This window comes from Pituophis catenifer, unplaced genomic scaffold, assembly GCF_029215685.1.
Source record: "Pituophis catenifer annectens isolate HBS135680 unplaced genomic scaffold, rPitCat1.0.hap2 SCAF_1, whole genome shotgun sequence".
NCBI lineage: Eukaryota > Metazoa > Chordata > Lepidosauria > Squamata > Colubridae > Pituophis > Pituophis catenifer.
In genome coordinates, this window is record NW_027256881.1 from 250,934,876 (window position 1) to 250,955,554 (window position 20,679).

General features: G+C 36.4%; 1 protein-coding gene across 13 annotated transcripts in view; it reads left to right on the plus strand.

Annotated features, from left to right (window-relative positions):
• The window catches only part of SOX6 (SRY-box transcription factor 6), a 498,819-nt gene that overhangs the window by 161,629 nt on the left and 316,511 nt on the right, over window positions 1–20,679 (plus strand). Inside the window, exon 2 of one of the 13 annotated variants that reach the window (XM_070933747.1) lies at window positions 7,104–7,306. The exons of 11 other annotated variants lie outside the window; for them this stretch is intronic. The gene's annotated coding sequence lies outside the window, so the exon portion shown is untranslated. Of the gene's footprint in view, window positions 1–7,103; window positions 7,307–19,027; window positions 19,222–20,679 lie in introns of all 13 variants that reach the window. One more of the 13 variants, XM_070933730.1, reaches the window with a different exon arrangement.

The following is a 20,679-nucleotide window of genomic DNA, read 5'->3' on the forward strand; positions in this document are numbered from 1 at the left end:
CAATCATAGCCAGCACAGATTTTGCGAATGTGTTCCATGATAGACGTGCAGGTATCACAAAATAGCACTTACTGACCCTCCTGTACTTGGAAACCTTGGATGGTGTGTGGATTAGAACAAAAAGAGAAGGTAAAGAGATGAGAAGACATGTACAGGGTGGAAAAGTGAAAGACAGTTCCCTGTTCCAAATGAAACCAAAAGCTTGAATGAACAGTTTGAAGGTTATTGTTGTTTTAAAAGGCAAATATCTGAACAGTATAGAACTCAAAATATGAAGTAAAATATGTAGGTTAAATCAGGGGTGAAATGCTACTGGTTCGCACCGGTTCGAGAGAACCGGTAGTAAAAAAAAGCTACTTCCATATTTCCGACGATCAGCTGTGCCACGTGATTTATATTTACTAGAAAGCAGCGAATCTAAATCACGTGGCACAGCTGTTTCCCCCCCCCCCCCGCCCGTTCTACTTACCTTCAAAAGGCTCTTTTTTCCCACGCAAAGCACACGTTTGGTTGAGGACTACTTCTACTCTCTGTTCTGTGTTAGATATCTTGTTCAAAGCTCTGAGTTCCCCAGATATCCTGTCGGAATGTTAAATTCCTCTGATTCTTCATCTTACAGTGATTCATATTTTTCCAAGGTTTTGGACCAGGTTTCTTTCTCCAAGATGCCAAATTGCAAAGACAATACTATCACTTTTATGGCCTCCATACACTTTAAGTTACAATAAATGACTGTGATAATTTCATTAGTGGGACGATGAGAGACAGCTGCTCCAGTTTAAGTAGTCCTTGACTTATGAGCATAATGGAGGCTCGATGTATGACCATAATGGATACCCATTATCACTTCGGTTAATGAACCTACCCCTGTGTGATTATTTATTTTATTAATAAAATTTATATGCCGCCCTGTCTCCAAAGACTCAGGGCGGCTCACAACAATAAAACAATCAGTTAAAATTATAAAATACATAATGTATGTATATAAGTTATATTAAAGCCCCCAAACTCTAAAAACCCTCTCAATCCAGGCTGGGTGATGTAAACAACCATGTTTTTAATTTGCGGCAGAAGGTGCGAAGGTCAGGGGCCAACCGGAGCCCCAGGGGGAGTTGATTCCAGAGGGTGGGCGCGCTCACAGAGAAAGCTCTACCCCTAGGGGTCACCAGCCAACACTGTCTAGCCGACGGCACCTGGAGCAGGCCCTCCCTGTGAGAATGCACCGGGCGATGGGCAGCTGTTGCTGGCAGCAGATGGTCCGCCAAATATCCTGGGCCTAAGCTATATAGGGCTTTATAGATCATCACCAGCACCTTGAATCTCACCCGGAGGGCAACCGGCAACCAATGCAAGTTGCGCAGGAGGGGTGTAACATGGGAGTATTGGGACTCTCCCATCACAACCCGCACGGCCGCATTCTGTACCAGTTGAAGCCTCCGAGTGGTCCTCAAGGGCAGCCCCATGTAGAGAGCATTACAGTAGTCAACAAGGGAGGTAACTAGCACATGAGTAACTGTGCGTAGGGCATCTCGGTCCAAATAGGGGTGCAACTGGCGGACCAGATGAATCTGGGCATATGCCCCCCTGGTCACGGCTGTTATATGATCTTCTAAACTCAGCCGTGAATCCAGGAGGACACCCAAGTTGCACGCCCTGTCTGCAGGGTGCAAAATTTCACCCCCTATAGCCAGCGATGGAATCTCACCTTCGAACCGAGATGGCGGTATCCACAGCCACTCAGTCTTGGAGCACAGATTACATGGAGCACAGGGTGCCTTAGGTGAGGGAGGGCCTGGGAGACTTAGTGAAAGCCCAGGTTCCCAAGGCTCCCCCACCCCCTGAGCTACTTCATGCTTGCTTCCTCTCCCCCAGGGTCCCTACAGTGGTTGAGCCTGCTTCTCCACTCCACCAAGATCCTGCTGTCCTTGGGCCTGCTTCTCATCTACCAGGACCCACAATCTTTTCCCCTCCCCTGATTCTGTTACCTTTTGTAGATCTGGATCATGTTGGGGAAGGAACCCTAGGATTTAACATTTTGCTTCTGTGCTAAACTCAAAGTATTGCAGCCAAAGTATTACTGGGCAGAACTGAAGAAGCTTCTTGGATGAGAAGCGAAACATTTTCAAGGAAAAACAAAGTCCAGTTGCCTTTTGAAAAAGCACCTTTGGGATATGTAGAAAAAGGCACAAATAATAATAATGAAAAGAACACATGCATATTTGCATTTCTATGACTGTGATGCTAGGGTTGTTTTCTTGTTTCTATCTGCTTATATCAGCATCTCTGAATACATCTCTTGTTCCAATGTTTAGTGATTTATTTCTGCACCAATGAATTTGTGTATATGTATGAATGGAGGGCATAGTAGGGTCAGGGTAAAAGAAAGGGGTTCAGATAAATATGAGGAAGAATTCTTGTCAGTGTGAACAGTCTGCTTTAGAAGGTAATGGGTTACCATGAGTAGTTTTTAAAATTAAAAATACCAATTTTGATTGCTATAAAAATGAATTCTGAGTTCATTTCCAACTTACTAACTGGTATTATATTTTTAATGTAAATCACTAAGAACGATAGACAATTTAAACTGATTTGAATCAATCTCAAATCTTTTTCAAATCATATTTTTTTCAAGAAACACTGGTATGACAAAACATATTTGAAACAAAATGGAACTTTTTTTTTATTATGGTCTGATTATTGTCTAGCCACATGCTAGAGACTGAATAAAACAGAAAGTGTCTAGAGGTAAATGGAAAAAAATATTCTGTTTGCAATTTTTTTTTTCAAAACTCTTACCAGGGAATTTGTGTGTATGGTCATAATGGATCCAGATTTAGTCATGCTTAAAGAGTAGTTAGATTTGGTTTATTTTTGGAATAAAGTATGACTAAATAATATTTTCTAGCAATGGCTCCACTTTTAAATGACTAATACTGGCTCTACACTTCAGAAGTAGTCTGGAGGCATCTTTTCTGACTATCGAAATTCTTGAGCTGCTGCTCAAGAAAATGCATGCCTTTAAATAAAAATTGTTATTTGGAAAAGACCCGACCAAATGACTCCTAATTTTTTGTCACCATAGATTAACATGGCTCTCATGCTACACTGGCTCTAAACCTATGATGTGATTGATATCACACTCCATACTAAGGCCACAACACAATTGTTTAATTTTAGCACAGTGTATTGCATGGCATTTTTTCCCATAGTACATGATGAAGCAAATCATGTCTTCATCACACAATGAATTCTACCAAATGAGAATTATATGCAGTAGGTGCTGCATGACATATTTTCAGCAATGGCATCACACAAGCTGGTGCACTGTCTTTTGCAACCACACACACACACAAAAGAGATCCATTCTCTGGACACCTGTGAAGAAATACCTTTTTCTTTCTTCAGCTCAGGTCTGGATAGAATGTACTTTACAGCCACATATTAATTTTCCCAGTTTGTATTTCAGAACAAAGTCTGGGAAGAAGATCCAAATGTGTAGAATGACTACACATGACACAAATGACTTGGAAGTCTAACATTGCACACTTCACTGAACGCAGACTTTAATATATTTGCATTATACCAAATATTTCAAATTGAAATATTTTAAGAGATGTTTAAAGCAAATATTAAAAACATGCTTTATCCTTCCAATTACAAAGGATTTGACCAGTCTGGAATTCCCCAGCTTGGTGTCCTCCTTAGAACCACATCTCTCAGACTTCTAAACTTGTAATTATTTTTCTCTTGCATATTGGTATAATAAAATACTATTAAATCTGGACTGCTTTATTAGTCAGTGTGAGGAATCTATTTAAAAATCATTATAAATTTCAGTTTATAAGTAGATGCTTATGGACCAGTCACTGTCTTTATCTCTTAAGAAAAAGAAAGTAAAAAAGTGTCATCTATTGAAAATAAACTCAACCTCAAATCATAAACATGGTAGCAGCAAATTCATGTTAGTGGAGATTTAAAATATTTCTGCCATATGCAAACAGTGTTAGGTTTCTTCCAAGGAAGACCTATTAACAATGAAGATAATGATCTTCCCATTAGAGTGTTAGTTTAATCATTTCTAGAAATGAAGGACACAAATCAATCTTTTTTAAGAGTTGATAAAAAAGAATAAATAAGAAATGTTCAGAATGAGGCCTAATCCTGATTAGGGCTGTAGAACTTGCAGCATTGAGCATGGAGAAGTCCATCCTTAGCATCTGTCAGCAGCTTTGTAAAGCAGAGGAATTTGACTGGCAGCTGTAGAAATTAAGTCAGTTTTTCAGTTCAGATATTAATAGAATTAATTATGAAGTGTATATATATTTAATTGAAACCATATTTTAATTATTTTTATTAATTAAAGTAGCAATAATGGGCTTCATATAAAGCAGCCGCATGTACAGTAATAGCAAGTCAGGAGTTAAATATTTTCTCTTCCTCTCTTCTCTTTGTTTTTTAGGGCAGGAGATTAATACACCTTCTTTATCCTCCTCATTAGTCTGCTTCAGTTTATACCTCAGCTTGGGAAACAATAGTTTAAAATGGATGGTTTTCTAATTATGAATAACTCCAATGACTCAAAGATCTGTGCTCCTTAACTTGATTCAAATTTTGGTATGAGTGTTGTGATTGGAGGAACATTGTATAAGGAAAAGGGAAAAAATATTTTGATGAATTCTTGTTTCTTTCAAAACAACACTGATGGAGGCTAAATAAATAGTTTGCCTGACTGGCTTTTCTTTGGGCTAGCCTGCAAACAGCTATGACGAAGACCTCTTATAAAAGCCAAAATAAGATTCCAGCAGAACATAAACCACTGGAATGTCTATCCTGTTGCATGTGATGACCAATCCTGTTTAACTTCCCTCCGAATAATGCACAAAGAGGCATGCATGTGTGGAATGAATATGTTGCTTTTTAAAAGAGGTTTTCTACCTAGGATGAATTAGGTGGCTGTTTGGAATGGTTGTTTATTTTTAGGAGTGTAGTAACTACAACATTTTTGTTGAACAACTGGCCGTGCATGTGAATAGGCTGACTATGTTTTTGGAACATCATCTTTAACTCTTTCAAGCAATAATCCATTTTAGGATGGTAGTTTGTGTAGTTTTTTTTTTCAAGTGACTCCAACTTAAAGACTATTTCCTGAGAACTAATTGAAGATCAAATGTAGTAAATTAAAGGAGATACATACATGCAGGGGTGGGCTGCTGGGGTTCGCAGGAGTTCGGGAGAACCTCTAGCTAAGATTCTGTGCAGTTCGGAGAACCCCCAAATCCCACTCCTGGCTGGCCCTGGAGCCCAGGGAGGACAAAAACGCCTCCCCCACCATGGTGCAGGAGGCCGACTAGACCACACCCACCATGGCCACGCTCATCCAGCAATCAGGCAGAGAACCCCTTGCTAAAATTTTTGAAGCTTACCCCTACATACATACATACATACATACAGTTGTCCAGGAGCTAGAGTATATATGAGCATAGGTTCAGTGTTAACTTGATTTCTAATGTGCGGCTAAGAAGAGAACTCTGCAGAAGTGTGATCAGAAACTCATATATTGTTCTAAAGTGCCCAACAAAAAGCAGCTTATTCTGGCAGAGAAGGTGAGTTTCTCTGTACTGTTTTCTATCAGGATACAAAAACTATGGATTCATGCTGCTGGTCATATGCAAATACCTTGCTCAGCTAAGATATATTCAAAAGCAGGGAGAATCTTGTGCTTCCCACAGTAGCAGCTGCTCTGACAATGGCGAGTAGCTTCTTCATCAAATGTCTTTTAGTCACTTAAATATAATTCAGAGCATCGTTGTCCATATGATGGCATAATCCATATTATATAAGTCTGTATCCTATATAGAATCACCTTTGGTCCCTGTGCAGTATCTGGCAATTGTTTTTTACATTCCAGATAAAGATATATTGATAAAGTGATAATGTTGATAAAGTTGGAAAACTTTGGCTTTCACAAATCTCTGTCTTTTGTTACATGTAAACTGTGACAATCAGATCCTAATGTGATCTGGAGTCTGTTTCAATAGCCCCTGAAAATGATAGAAGCCAAAAGAAAAACAGTAGTACTTTCGATGTATCTCTGTAGAATCCTGGCCAATTCTCAGTGCCAAGCAAATTAGTGCTATTGTGATAAAACCATTACTTCAGTTGGGAAAATTTCCTCATGAAGGCACTCACTTTGAAGAACAAATTATTCTTGCTCAGACACATTGCATTCTGTTTTTAAACTTACATAACATTCCTGCTCTTATGTTAAATAACACTCCTCAAATTCCACATGTCAGTATCATACTTAAGACCATGCACAATTCCAACTCTGTGAATTGAGATTTTAAAGTGGGTGCAATTAAATGGCACATCGCCGTAATGAAAATCTGTTTCCATGTTATTATTTGTAGAGAGGTTTTATACTGTATTGCCAATTCTCTTCTCTTCCTTTTAAGGCTATCATCACATTACAGTTGCTGCAGGCTGAGGTAACTATTAATGGTCCTGTGACAACTGCCTGTTGAGCCTGATTAGTAATTCTGAGTATTGTAAAGGACTAAATACTCAGTAAAAAGTATAGCAGTTTCATTTTTGGTTTTCTTTCCAGTGTTCAATGTAGGAAATAATAATTGGAAAATAAAAGGCAGATACCTGATATGTTCTATAGTGTAGCTGCCTGACTGTAAGATCATCATTTTAAGGATAATGAGAAAAAATATTTCTTTATTTATTTTTATTTTATTTTATTTTATTTTATTTATTTTATTTATTCAATTTATATGGCCAACTCAACCAAGTGATTCTGGGTGGCACAAAATGGGTGGCACAAAATGACTGGGCAGCGCAATAGTATTCTACTTTGATTTGGCCAGAATATTAGCTTCTTATAGCTTCTAGTTTGTAGTTTGCACTAGGAAGTTAACACTAGTTTGGACAGTTATGAGAATATGAATTATAATATTATACCACTTGGAATGAATAGTCTCATTACTTGATAGTAGTAATTGATGCAGTAAGCTGATTCTTGCATCCATTGTAGAGGTACAAATTTATTTGTATGCATACAAATCATCTCTGTTTCTTACCTTCTCATTTTACACTAGAGTCCTTTCAACTTTTTTTACTGATAAATACGGCAAAGGTGCCTCATCAGATTGCCTCTGTGAATTGAGAATACTCTAGTTGGGCTTCTGAAACCTGCTTTTCTCTTTCTCTGAACTTCATGGGAGACATCCAAACACAGGGATGCACCTAAACTATTTGAAATCTGGGAACGAAATCATACGCCTGTGCTAAACTATATCAGGTAGTTTAAGAGCCTATACAATGTATAAGAGTAAAATTTTCTGTATTTGTCTTTCAACTCATGTAATGACAATCTTATTTTAGCCATCTATAACATTATTTTCTGAGATAAGGAAGCAAGCTGATGATCTGAAAGAAGATTGGCATTAATTTTAGAACCTAGCTCTAGATTTGAATGGTGTCGGTGTGTTTAAGGTGATGGTATCTTGAATGTGGGTTCAACTGAGTCTCCTCGAGAGCCAGGTTCAAGTCAGTTCACAGCCATGGCAACTCACTGAATAACTTTGGGCCAGTCAGTTCTTCTCAGCCTAACAGGTTTGTGGAAAAGAATTGGAGGAAGAAGTGTTATATGTGAGCATGTGTAAGAAAAATGGGAGAAAATAAATAAATAAAAGAAGATGCATAATTTGAAATTATCACACTAATCTTAAATTATCTTACAGAACCACACAGCTTTATCTATTATGCATATGTGTTGAGATAGGCAAGGGGTTGTTTTTCTATGCATACATGTTATAATTACCGACTAAATACTGCATTTTCTTAGTATATCATCCATATTTTTTTTAGATAAAGGTCTTTTCTAATTGTTCCAGAGAATAAATTAACCTACCATGAAAGATTTAATGTTTAATACATTTAATTATTCATAGATTGGTTTTTTAGTAGTAAAATATATTGAAAATAGTATAGGAATTGTTAAATAACCTTGTAATAGATAGGAGTGAAAAGTAGAAGCTGGATATTTCCCTGTTCAAACTTATAAGTCACCTATAAATATCCTTAACCATAAAGATTCTCTTTTTTCTAGTCCATCAGTGCTGACGTAACTGGAAAACCATGGCATCTTCCTATTTGAGTGAATCTTGTTTTATCTTGTGTCTTTTTCTGACTCTTTTTTTGGTATAGATCAACATATCTTACTTCCACATTTAAATATTTGAAATCTAGTTTAAATAATACATTGAAAATAATTTAATCTCACATAACATTGTTATTGAAAAAAATCTATTGATGTAGTCACTAAGAATCAGATTTAACCTGATGGCCTATAATCAATGAATAATTAAAAATAAATAATAATAATAATAATAATAATAATAATAATAATAATAATAATAATTTTATTTCTATACCGCCCTTCTCCCGAAGGACTGATAATTGAATATAATATAATTTCAAATTCAATATAGTTTAAATAATTTACATACAGCTGCACAATAAAACTGTGTAGTTATATTTTGGATTTATTTTTGTCCATTTCACAACAGAGAATGGATTACTTTTTTCTGCTGCCCATAGTAAGAGTGAGAAGGATCACTTGATAAAGGTAGAATTGAGGATCCATTTTTCAAGATTGCTCAGTGGGATAACAGATATGTGTGTGGGTATGTCTGTGTATGTACATCTATGTGGGTGGACTATTGCTGATGTATAAAGAAAATATGTAGGAACTGATGATCATGAAAGAACCAGGAAAAACATATTCTTTGAAAAGTTGACAAAATGATATTCATCTATTCTATATCCAAATGTGATCTCTGAAGCATGGAAACAGTTTAGACTGTTATTTTCTGGACTTTGTGTGCATTCTGGAAAATTCCCTAATTTGTTCTGGAAAGAACTTTTCCATTCCCATGTTTTTCTTCTCCAGACAAGTTGTAGCATACTTTCAATTGTGGTTCCATCAAAGTTGAAACATGTAATGTTGGGTGAGTAGGTGGGTATGACAGTTGCAGCTTAAGTTCCAGTGCTTCTTTATGATATACCCTAAAAATGGTATTTGAATCCACTCTAGAGGTAGTGTAATTCATACCCTTTCATTAGAATAAATGGGAGAGAAAAAAGGAGTTAAAAAGAAGAATAATTGGTTTGCCCAGAACAAGTTTCCAGGTTTTGGCAAGTATGATTTTTCTCGATTAGCTGAATTTCCCTATCTCCTGTTACTATTGTTTTATTAGGGATTGGTTATACTAGGACAAAGAACGTTTTGGTGGATTGTCTTTTGTTTGGGTCCCCAGTGTAGTCTAGGAAAATCTTTGCACTGCCGAACATCTTTTCCTCACCTTTTTACATAAAAATAACCCCTTTTAATTGTAAACATTAGTTGTAGTTCCATAAAGACAAGTATTTACACTGTTTTCATTTTCAAGAATTATTCCGGATTCCATACGAATTGTAGAGCATCTGTTTAGTACCTTTTCAGACTAGCAATTTTTATTAAGAAGCATAAGATGTCATGAAATGTAGTTTACTTTATCAGCCATTGTGTTTATCAATATTTTCTGAGATAGTGTGAAACCTTCTGATGCATTTGAGCTCAGCAGTCTCTCACTCTATAATGCTGGCACAGTTCCTTTGTTCCTAACCTTGAGATTAAAGTGCTCTGATCGTATTTTGTCCTTGTTTTGAATCAAATTTATGTCCATTAATTCTTTTAACACAATTCTGGGCTGTTTGACCAATGCAGAATCCATAGGGCAGTGATGGCTAACCTTTTTGCCATCACATGCCAAAAGTGGGGGGGGGAGCACAGGGGGGTCGAGTGCGCATGTGCCCACACCCATAATTCAATGTGCCCCGCCCCCCCATGCATGCACATGTGACACTTCCCCGCGCTCCCCCCTCTTTTGGCACACGATGGCACGGTGGGCCCACTAGGCCTGTTTTTTGCCCTCCCCAGGCTCTAGAGGCTTTCTAGGAGCCTGAGGAGGGCGAAAATGGGCTTCCCCACCCACCCGGAGGCCAGAAACGGCCCGTTTCCTGATTTCTGGTGGGACCGAAAGGCCTGAAAATCAGCTGGCTGGCGTACACATGCACGCTGGAGCTGAGCTAGGGCAATGCTCACATGCCCTCAGATCTGACTCTGTGTGCCACCTGTGGCACACGTGCCATAGGTTCACCATCACGGCCATAGGGGCACTGCTGGCAGATTATGCCATACAATATATTACATTAGAGGACGAATATGTGAAGATACCTCTAATCTTGTAGGTGAAGTTGTTGGGCCCTGTGATGGTGTTTTTGGTATAAAAACGGGGCAAAAGAGACATCTGGGTTTCTTACAGATTTGCAGGGAAGACAACAAAACATCATTGGTTGTTACCTACAGCTAACAGCTCATGTCACTCAAATGCATTATTAATAAGTCACACTGGGCTATGACATTGCACTTTCTCAGGCACTGAGTGACCAGTCCATAGTTGCATGCAGACAGAAATGTTCTGTATATTAATGGTTTATGTTTGGTTGCATCCCTAGCATTTATTTGGCAATCTAACATAAGCTGTGAGAATCTCAGAATGATTACATGTGGCCTGACATCATCATTCAAATGGCATGAGAATGTCACGAAGCCTGAAATAAGGATATAAACCATGCCATTTGTGTGATGTCGTGATTCCTGTGTCATCATTTCGTCCCTTTGCCTTACTGTCTCATGTAAGGCACTCTCATAAGCAATGCCGATTTTTTTGAAAATGCATTCAGCTCGTTTTTAAAATTCCAAACACGCACACTAGCGCCATAAGATTTTGGGCCTCTGATCTGGCACTTTCCTCATTTTTTTTTTTTAAAGCCTTAAAGGTTGGTTTTATTATTAAAGCATTCTTAAATCAATGCACTTTTAATCACTGGCTTTCTCATTCATGTCTTTTTATAATACTTATGTCTTATTACTGAAAATGGAAATGTGCTGCTACTGAAACTTTTAGGCTGCTTTTGCAATGTTATATGCTATTTTTTTTTGGGGGGGGGTTACTTTTAATAGTTTAAGTGTAAATTGGAGATAAACCACCTGAGGTTCTAAGGCTGCATATGGGACTTGAAAATCTTACAAAAGAATGGCATTTCCCTGATTAAGCATTGCTACCAGATTGGACACAGGACCCATTGGGCCTTCTCTGTTGTAGCTCCTTTTGACTGACACCCTCCAGAAATTTCTATGGCTGCCATCCTGACCTTATTTAGACAAACTCTTAAGACTTGGATCTTTTTTCAGGCCTTAGGTTAGAGACGTCCCTTATGGGTTGCCTGATTTGTCAGATGGCGATTCTTTCTGTAGATGTTCTTTTTGTGCTGGTGTAAATTGTTTAATTGTAAATTTTGCATATTGTATGTTGCCTAGAGTTTTAGTGGATTTAGGTGGCTTGTCAATTTAATAAAATTACTAAATAATAAATAAAATAAAAATACTTAGTGTCCTGAAGCCAGAACCTGGGCCATAACACATAGGAAGGGGAAATAATTAAACAAATTCCAGGATAATAATGTCTAATTTTAATCTATTAAAATTGAAATGAAAATGCATGTAGTTTACATCCAGGCCCCACCTGCTCTTTTTTGAAATACTGTTTTGCACTAAGTGCCACTGATTCCAGTTTCGGTTATTTTGGAGTAGACAGGTTTATTGTATAAGTGTAAGTTAAGCAGACATTTATCAGTGCGGTTGTAACTTTGAACTGTCACCTGTAATATGTACATACTTCATATGTCTAGAAGAAGGCTCAAGAAAACAGATTGATATGTTGTATGTTGGTCCTCGACTTAGAACAGTTCATTTAGTGACCGTTCAAAATTACAACAGCAGTGAAAAAGTGATTTGTGGCCATTTTTCACACTTATGACCATTGCAGTATCCATGGTCACATGATCAAAATTCAGATGCTTGACAACTGGCTCATATTTATGATTGTTACAGTGTCATGTGATCATCTTTGGCAACCTTCTGACAAGCAAATTCAATGGGGAAGCCAGATTCGCTTAAAAACCAGGTTACTAACTTAGCAGTTGTAGTGATTCACTTAATAACTGTGGCAAGAAAGATCGTAAAATGGGGCAAAACTCACTTAACAACTGCCTCACTTAGGAACAGAAATTTTGGGCTCAAATCTGGTCACAAGTCGAGGACTATCTCTAGTTAGAAATTAAAAATCTTGTTTTTAGATTTTTTGCAATGTTTTTTTTTAATATTCCCTTTTATTCATCTAGAAGCAACAAAAAAGAAAATTTATAAATGTATTGCTCAAGTAGACTAGACTAGACTAGACTAGACTAGACTAGACTAGACTAGAATTCTTTATTGGCCAAGTGTAATTGGACACACAAGGAATTTGTCTTGGTGCATATATTCTCGGTGTGCATAAAAGAAAAGATACATTCCTCAAGAATCATAAGGTACAACACTTAATGATAGTCATAGGGAACAAATAAGCAATCAAATCATATTAGGAAACAGTCAATATAAATCTTAAGTAGCAACTTTTAAAAATTTTTTGAGTTTATAATGATTATATGCAGACTATTGAGATATATATCACTTTAGTTTTGGTTGCAAAGAACTACAAACAAACCACATTTTGGGAATATTGGGTTAAGCTAGTTAATTACTGCAAAACAAAAGATAGATTATTTGTTCATCTGTACTTATTTTATTAAATATTGCTAATATAAATGTTGCTGAGCAATCCATTAAATTACTGTAGGGACACCATTCATAAGCTAATTAACCTGAAATAAACCTCTTGATTTTAGTAAGATGATTGCTTTGTAGTAAAATGTTTACATATCTGCTGGTATTGGTTATTAAATAACCAGCAAGTGTTATCATTTTTAGTATTGATATGGGAATGTTTAAACTAATGAATAGGTGATTTAAAACATCTTTTATTGCCATTTGAATTGTTTAATAATCTTCTTCACAGTATTTTCTTTTGCAGTTACTATTATTTCAAGTTTTAATTGCCTTTCTCTGTGCATGCTTTTATTGCTTCATTTATTCACTGGCCTTTTTTTACATCCATGGGACTCTTATATAATGCATTATTTCAGGGGTTTGGTACTGCTCTGTTCTTTTGTGACTCTCTTGAGAAGACTCAGAGAGCCTGAAGGAAGAGTTCCTTACAGTTTCAAAATATTTACATTGTTTTGTCCTGAATAAGTTGGTCAATTCAGTTTCTTGTTCCCAACCTAATTTGTTAGGCATATGTGAATTGCTAGGAAAATGAATGAAACTAAATAATGAAAGTTTTGGATCCTCTTCATTTCTTTTATACAGTTAATACCAATTTATATGTCTTGGTAAGGCCACACTTGGAATACTGCATCCAGTTTTGGTTGCCACAATGTAATAAAGATGTTGAGACTCTAGAAAGAGTACAGAGAAGAGCAACAAAGATGATCAGGGGACTGGAGGCTAAAACATATAAGGAATGTTTGCTGGAATTGGGTATGTCTAGTTTAATGAAAAGAAGGATTGGGGGGGGTGACATAATAGCAGTGTTCTGATATCTCAGGGGCTGCCACAAAGAAGAGGGATTCTCCAAAACACATGAGGGCAGGACAAGAAGCAATGGGTGGAAGCTAATCAAGGAGAGAAGCAACCTCGTACTAAGGAGAAACTTCCTGACAGTTAGAACAATTAGCCATTGGAACAACTTGCCTCCAGAAGTTGTGAATGCTCCAACACTGGAAGTTTTTAAGAAGAGATTGGATAACCATTTGTCTGAAATGGGGTTTCCTGCCTAAGCAGGAGGTTGGACTAGAAGACCTCCAAAGTCCCTTCCAACCCTGTTATTCTATATTCTTGTGAGAATGGCCGTTTGGCCTAGAGGGAGAAATGTTTTTTGATCCTGCAAGTACACCTTGTCCTCATAACATGCAATAGAAATTGCAATGAACCTGTACAAGAAAATTTTCCTGGGATAATTTTAGTGTCATTTTGGATACATAATGGAGCTCAATTAATGAATAACAGGTAAACGTTTTATTCATCACTTTAAGAGGAAATATTTCTTACGATTGCATGGTTTATACATTTCAGGAAAAAGAAAATAGCACTTTTACACTGTATTTCAGGGTCATGAATGTCTACTTTATAGCCTTCTGCCTGAGTTTTATATACGTGCCAAGTTAGTTCTTCATCTTGACTGTAGCCATTTACACCCAGACTCTGATATACCAAGAATCTAAGGCCTGGCCACAAGATCAAGTTACTTGCTTTTGGTTATAGTTCTAGTGTTTATGATTTCTAAACATATCTTTGTGTTAGGTTATCAGATAATAGCCTTTTTTTATGGAACAACTTCTTCCTCTGCACAATCAGTGACAAAAGATCAAATATAAATGTTTGACCTTTGTTATTCAGTTGCTATTGTTTATAGCTTCATGCACTTTGTGTAGCCTATAAAATATGGCATTGGAGGTGTGGCAATCTGTTTTTTTAAAAGTGCACAAAAGGAAGGATCCTGCCTAGCAAATAAATAAAAATACAAACATAGGAAGATCTGTAGATAGGAGTAACATGTCTTTAGGTACTTTTTAAACATTTGCTTTCCCAAAGATATTTGCGTTTACTTTTTTACATTAGATTTTATGTAGAGTTTAATGCAAAGGAGAAAATGATATAGTAGAATGAGAACAGTAGATGAGAAAGAAAAAGCATCATGAATTTCACCATGAAAATTTGAAAAAAATGTTACTGCAAAATAACTGCAAAATATTGTAAATGATAACACATAAATGGCAGTACAGTGAACAGTTACAAGATCTTTCCCTCCTGATTCTTGGAGACTGCTTGAAGAAGTCCCTGCAGTTTTCTTGGCAAAGCTTTTCAAAAGTGGTGATTGTGGCCATTGCCTCCTTTCTAGGGTGGAGAGAAAGTGATGAGCCCAAGGTCACCTAGTAAGCTTTGTGCCTAATGTGGGACTAGAACTCACACTCTCCTGGTTTCTAGACTGATGCCTTAACCACTATACCGAACTGAGTTTCTAATGACTTTATTACCAGGACTTTAAAGGTGACCAAGATCAAACCAAGTAAATGTGCTGTCTTCTCTTTTCATCCACTGGGGGAGATGATTGTTTCTGAGGCCTTGCCACATTATCCCTTGTCAAGATACTTTACAACACAACTGTGGTGTCACAATCTGTTTAGTCCCATGATTCATTTAAATGGAGAATGCACATACAGTATGTTACTAAGAACTGTCTTGTTCCTCTTAATGGAATAAAAGATCTTTGCATGTAGGAGAACTATATGCATACATATGAACTTCAATGTTTGCAGAGGTATTAAAAAAATGAAGTGGTGTCGCTATGTCCTTTTCTAAAAAAATGCTACATCATGCCAATCATATTTTAAACATATAGTTACAATCAGAAGTATTCACAAGCTACAAAGCCAAATTGGGACATCAAAAATCAACTCAATCTCAGATTGATTTTGAAGCTATTAAGGGAGATAATGGAAAAACTCTACTTAGCTTTGAAAAGCTTAACAGAACCTCAATACATAGGTCAGTTTGATGGGGGGTTGTCTAAATATGTTATTTTTATACATAGTTTCTGTACAAATAGTCAGGTGCCTATTATAGAGGCAGACATTTTGCCAAAACTTAAGTTCAGTATGAAATTTACAGGTAGTTATAAGTTTGTTGATTTTCCAGTAGCTGTTAATTGCTTGTATTACATATTGAAGCAATGATGTGCTATCAGGCTGGAAGGCCATAGTCTATTTTTCTTTTGTTCTCAATATCACCTTTGTTCTAGTATTGCCAACAACTGTAGTTGGCATCTTTGGAGACAGAATAAGTTGCTTTGAGTTATATCTCTTGTTATCTCACAAGCAACTGACTTAGCCTAAGTGGACTCTTGTATTGGAATCTGATCTCTGATTGGTCCATGTCAGAAGTCCAAGAAAGCTGGTTCCTGATTGATACCTTGTCTGATTATTCCATTTTTATAGTAATTTTTATTAAACATTATAATTAAAAATATTAAAACTAATACAAACTAAAGAAAGAATAAAAAGAAAAAATGCAGAAAAAATAGAAATAGAAAAGAATATATATATATATATCTTCCCCCTTCATCACAAGTAAAAACAATCTTAGTAACCTATCACCTTCTCTTAAAATACATTAAATCATCTCTTCTTCCTGTATCTCATGCCTTAGTTATAAAGAAATATCTGAAATCCTCATCCTTCAGTCCCGATCAGAAAAATCCTACTAAAGGCTACCAAAGACAACAACATAAATCATTTTAACTTGATCAAATAAACTAACTTTCTATTTCTTTTATTTTAACTATTGATTTCTTTTCATTTTTTTTCTGTCTCTTTTCACAAAATTCTTCACAAACTATTATTACAAATCCATCAGGATCCACAGTCCATTTGTAACTTTCCAATATCAATGTTCTAATCACACTTCTTTAATTAATATCCCAAAAGATAATTGTTTAAAGTCCTTAAACCTGATTCCCCCCGCCCACTAAGAATGAAAAGAAACTGATGCAGTGCTAAAAACCTTGTTGCTTCAAAGGTTCCTTTTTTAATAAAATAATTTTTATTAAACAGTTTGTCTTTAAAAACAACACAAAAAACAATCACACACATATAAAAACAAAACATGTCAAAACGTAACGTATTGAACATTACATAACAATGGTAATTTTACAGCATTTCGTATCAATTTATGTACTTTGCTTTTGTAGTTCTCTGTTCTATCATTTCTATTTACTACTCAAAAGTAGAATAATTGCATTACTCCAACATATATATATATATACACACATTATAATATTCATTTGTTCTTATCTACACATTTATATTCATTTATATTTACCTCTCTTTATTTAATGTTGTTCAGTTAAAGTTTCATCAATATTAATATTAATTAATATTAATATTGACCATAATATAATATACAGTTGGCTCGAAAATAGAAATCAGAACAAGAAATGTTTAACTTAAAATCAAAGGTTCCTAATAGCAATTTCTGAAAGTGATTAGAATAGAAAGTATGTGGACCCAATGTCCTTCCTAAAGCACTCACTGTGGTTTGAGCAAGACTGCTATTCCCTCTGCCCAATGCTATTCCCTATTCCCAGTGCTCAAAACCTGGTGTCTTGTGATCTCCTCCTGAGGAACAACCTCTAGAACCCTTGTGGACAATTTCAAATTCCCTGTTATCTGGAGAGGAATCACAAACAGCCAGTCTACTTTCTGGCTCTTCATTCTCCTTTGGTTGTTGGTTGTGTACTCAGTTTGCCATTTCTTCCCTGGAAGTCCCTGGTTGGTGCTTTTTGAAGAAATTCCAACAGCATTGGTTCCTGTTCAGTCTGCCTGGAAGTTAGGCTGGTGATTGGTTCCTTTGTATAGGTGGATTTTTTATTGGTTTACATTGGAAAATTCCACATGAGTTGGTTCCTAATTGGATTGTTTTTGAGCCAGGACACTGCTAGATGTTTTTTCTGGTGAGGCTGTTTTAATCTTGGCATGGCTCCTTTCTGTTGAAGTTATTGGAATGTTGATAGATCTTGATGATCTTTCTTTATAATTGCACAGGGTAGTTTGATGTGGCTGCCGGTACCCACATATATGTGTCTTCAAATTGGACCTGGTGTCTAATACAAAGCAGAGCATGCTCCACTACTGCTGATTTTTCAGATTGTCCTAGATGGCAATGCCTTGTGTTCTTTGAGAATTAATACTGCATTTTATGGTTCCAATATATACCTATCCAGAACTACAGGGGATGCAATACACCCCTGAATTAATAAAAATCCAGTACCAGTTATCATTTCAGAAGCTCTGCACTTTAATGCAATTTTGCAGGCACTGAAACATAGAAATAACAATGCAATTAATGCAAGACTTTGAATTATCATACGATTACTCAGAAATCTCATTCTCAAGAACTTGAAAGATGTTGCCCATTTAAAATATTATTTTATTAAAAAAACAATGAATTAAAAATATTTAAATTGGAGGTTCCAGGGATGGCATCTGGGGTGACTTGTAATTCTTGGGCATGTTGATGTCATTGAATACTGATTTAAAGTTTAAAGCACTTGTACAGTTAATGAGTTCTTTAGAAATTAGGATCATTATAACCCAAAAGTTAATAAGATAGTGACTAAGAAACCAAAACAGAAACAACTTTAGTTTATTTCCCATTCTCAATCTGTGTATCTTATATGTCACAGCTTAATTCCCTGGTAATGCTTCTTTCTCACTGTGTGTTTTTAAAGGCACATTCACTGTGGGCTTCAGAGTTGCTAATTAATGTACGTGTGAGATTCAGATGGTCCTGCATCAGCCCTACACTGATTATTTTCTAAATTAATCACCTGCCCTAAGTAATGGAAATAAATAAATATTAGGTATCCTTTTGTTTCATGTTCCCCTATTTAAAGAAACTTCACTGTAAAAATGAAAACTTCAATGAGTCGTTTTTTTAAAAAAAATCTGGTTAGTGCATCTCTTAATGGCCAACTTGTAAAAGTCTATAGAAAAATTGACATGTGTCTGCAGTTAATTACAAAAAACAAACATTTACTCTTTACTGGTCTATTTGTGTGAATTGCAAAATGCCTCACAAAGCCTCTTTGTGTGAGGCCATTAAAAACAGTGAAAATCCATTATGCCTCCAAAATAATAATCTGAGAGTTCCATTCATTACTCTACTTGAGGGTACTATATTTTTCTGATGGAAGGTGAGTGGGAGTATGAGAGCCCAAAAAGATTCATCAGAAAAACAAAACAAAACAAAAAAACAAAACAGAGCATATTTTTCAGATTGTGTTCATTTTCAAAGATAAACTAACAACCCAACTGCTGGATGCACTTTATGTTTGTTATATAGATTATGAGAATAAGTGTGGCTAGACAGAAAAGTAGAAAAACATCCATTAACCTGCATTGTCTCATTTCTCCCCAGGTCTGTAAGGTCTTTCTTTATTTTTCTTCCAAACAAATGAAAAAAAGAAAGAAAGAAAGAAGAAAAATGATTGACTGATGAATAAAATATTTAGGATAAGGATTTTGCATTGAAATCCATTATTTCTCCCAACGGACCTGTAAAACTATATAGCAGGAAGACTTATCTACCTAGGGTCACATACAATTCTCAAGGTGTGTACTTTATATTAAACTTTAAATTAGTATACTTTAAAGATACACATCTAAGAATTAAATTCTTACAAATGTGATCTTTTACGGCAGTGGTCTCCAACTTTTCTGGCTTGGAGGATTGGTGGTGGGGTGGGTGGGTGGGGGCGGTGGTGGGTTTCTACCAGTTCAGCCCGGTTCTGGCGAACCGGTAGTGGCGGCTGTGGCTGCGGCTCCGCCCACCCACCCACCTGGACGTCATCATGGATGCTCTGCGCATGCGCAGAAGCACCGTGCACGCTCACAGTTCTGAACTGCTAGCTAAGGTAAGTGGAATCCACTACTGGGGGGGGGGGAAGGGGATGGTTTTGTGTGAGCGGCAGGTGTGCATGCTTGCACACGCAGCTCCACTTGCACAGCCTGGTTCTGAACAGCCATGGCCCGGTACCAGGCCATGACCCAGGGTTTGGGAATCCCTGTTTAATGGGAATGGTCTATATTTCCTAATTTATGACTTAATTACAACTTTGTAACAAACAGTCCAATTTACAGATAATATAGTTCTGTTCTTAGTAATCAGAAATGATTTTGGAATGGTTACAATATGCTTTAAATGTATTTCAGTTTTTCCACATATTCATTTTTTCTGAGGAATTTTTTTTCCTTTTTCTTTATTATAATGAAGTGCTGAATTTTATACCCACTTCAAGATTGAATAAAAACTACTTGCAAGTGTCCCTTAGATAGTTACAAGAATCTGAGATTAAACAGAAATCTCATAGAATATTATTATATCAAGAAATCAAGGAATGGGAGGCAAGGAATAGGAGTACAAGATTAAAAAAACCTGAAATCTTTATATATAGTATTAGAATTATACTTTAAAATTTTTGATACAAAAGAATACAAGTAATCCTTGAGTTATAACTACTTCCTTAGTGACCACTTGACGTTATGCTGGACTTCCCCAGGGTTACCTATGATTTGGATTCAAATTTCCAATGACCAGACCCCTGCGTGATCACATGATTGCCTTGCGCTTGGCAACCAGCTCACAAATACAGCCATTTGCAGTGTTCTGTGGTCATGTGATCATGATTTAAAGTCTTTTTTTTTTTTTGCCAGAAACTGGTATTTGCTTCCAATTTCGAGCAAAAATGCCCATTCCACTAAATGGATTTGCTTAATGACTGGCATTCACTTAACGACCATGGTGTTCAGTTTATGACTACTATATCTGCTTAATGACTGCCCCAAAAATGGTACTAAAATTGAGTCCAGTCACAAAGTGACCCACTTAATAATGGGCGTGACTTTCAAGTGTAATTCCAGGCTCAATTATCATAAGTCAAGATCTACCTATAATAGTATCTAGCAAAAATACCTCTAACTTCTGCATGTCATCCCCATCATCCTTATTATTATATATATTGAATATAATATTATTATTATTTTGCCAAATAATTTCACTGTGGATTTAAA